The 2,149-nt window shown below is 32.9% G+C and overlaps 1 non-coding gene across 1 annotated transcript; it reads left to right on the forward strand.

The window, feature by feature from the left end:
* The first annotated feature begins 1,807 nt into the window (after nt 1–1,807).
* On the forward strand, nt 1,808–1,887 carry LOC113307355. The gene has a single exon (XR_003339136.1). It is a non-coding gene; the product is annotated as a small nucleolar RNA U31b (small nucleolar RNA).
* Nucleotides 1,888–2,149: the final 262 nt, after the last annotated feature.

Genomic DNA, 2,149 nt, shown 5'->3' on the forward strand with positions numbered 1-2,149 from the left:
CATATCCATTTTATATGGTCAAATTGTTATCTTTGCTCGGTTGTAACAAGTACTTCGTTCTAAAGGATGTTGTGTTTCAAGAATTTCAAGGAAACTTATAATTATTTGTGAACAAAATCTGATTTGTACATATGGATTATGCTTGTTAATTCGTTTCACTAATATCTATTTCTGATCTAAGTATACCCAGACTTGGGAGATTTCAGTTCTTTCATGTCCATATAACCGTGGATCGAAGAAGTATACGTGGGTTTCTATAACATAATTCTGTTTAGATAGATTCATAGACCCCTGTGCTCACTCTTTCAAATTATTTCTTAGTATCACCTGGTGGAATGGTCATGCATGACATACAATACTGATCAATAATTAATAGATGAATAAATGTTGTGGACATACTGTACAGGTTACTAGAATATTTAGGATTAGCTTTTCTTGGTAGATCCTTCAAGAAGATATACGAGCAACTCACAATGTCATGATGGGGAATCTTGTTTCCAGGGTAACTGCTATCTGTTTGTGGAGGTAAATGAAAGATGTTATTTTGATGACCATATTGTAAGTTAAATTTATGTAATCTTCATGTTCTTAGAAGAAGTTGCTAGATTTATTACTGGATATCAATTATATTTTGATAGATTTGATATTTCTGTTGAAATAAGCTTTTAGGTTGGTCCATAATTATTATCGCAATTTATTGTGCTTACTAACTTGAAGCAAGTGAGAAGGTTTTAATCGGGATTGGTGAGACTTGGGAAACTTATCAGGCACTTCTAGGATTTGGCAGAAAGGGTAATTTTCATTATTCATATTGCAACTCATGATTATCACTATCTGAAGTGCTTCTTGATATCTTGGCCGCATAATGTCATTAGCATACAATAATTTATGTGGTGCATTTGTAGGGTATTGAAGTTGGGTGGATTTTAGAAGTTTAATAGTGAATTACGACATTTTCATTGCGATTGTTGGCTACCCGTTTGGTTAATCGTGAAGATTACTTGATTAGTACTGTCTGCATATCATAAGCTTTGTATGGTGTTGAAGTTGGGTTGGTTTTAGAAGTTTAATAGTGTATTTCGATATTTTAATTGCTATTATTGACTTTTTGATTGGGTCATTGTGAAGATTATTTTATTAGTACTGTCTTCATATCATAAGATTCTTATAGGTCTAGGAGACTCGAGTGGATGCTTACTAGTCATTTTGTTGTGTGCCACAACAAGAAATACTATTTGTTGATAGACACCCCCTTTATTTTTTTTAAAAATCTTATGTAATGGTCTCCAAATTCCATGTTAAAATATTGTGTTATTTATCCATCTTTTGTGAGTTAGAATGCGACCATTGTTTGTTGATGTGCTGATATATCCTTTGAGGTGACAATATATTAGTAGTGTCTCTTATCCATCTACGAATCAAATATCATTTTGCTGTCATAGTAAAATCTGTTATGCTCCCTTAGCACAAAAGTATACGATATCATCACAACTATATAACCATCATTATCATCTCTCAGATAAAATTTTATATCTGAACTACTTTTGGTTGATCATTCTTTGTTTTGTTTGTTCTTGACTGTTATATGCCTGAGGTAGCCTGATGTTTTGACTAACTTTATCAAGGTTTCTCATTTAGACAACATCATACGAGAAACAATGAACCAGTCATGTGACAAAGAAAACTTTACCTGTTTGTCACTTAATCCCTACTTGGTTTATAGTGTTCGTTATATTTCTGTTGAAAAACTTCGTTAGGTTTAAATATGGTGATAAAAATTGTCTCCCAAGACTTACGTGTTAGGTTTGAATATGATGATAGAAAGTCTTACCCTAGACTTACATGCATCAATGATGCAAAATGTTGATTGACTGTAATTTGTCTTACAAATTGTTATAAATATAATTACAGGAAATGAAAGGCTATGCCACTATTAGTTGGACGCGCAAATCCTACTTTAGTTAATTACTACGCTGACTTCGGATTACCCCAATGAGCACACATCTAGTATAACACATTCGATCAGGATCATTATCATCTTGTTGCTTATGTTGCGGAGTTTGTAAAGCATCTAGAGAAGATAGTAACTATGTCTAGTTACCCATCAAATAGAGGCACGCAGAGATGATATTCTTGTTTTTTGGAAGGA

Source organism: Papaver somniferum, chromosome 8 (genome assembly GCF_003573695.1).
Source record: "Papaver somniferum cultivar HN1 chromosome 8, ASM357369v1, whole genome shotgun sequence".
Taxonomy (NCBI): domain Eukaryota; kingdom Viridiplantae; phylum Streptophyta; class Magnoliopsida; order Ranunculales; family Papaveraceae; genus Papaver; species Papaver somniferum.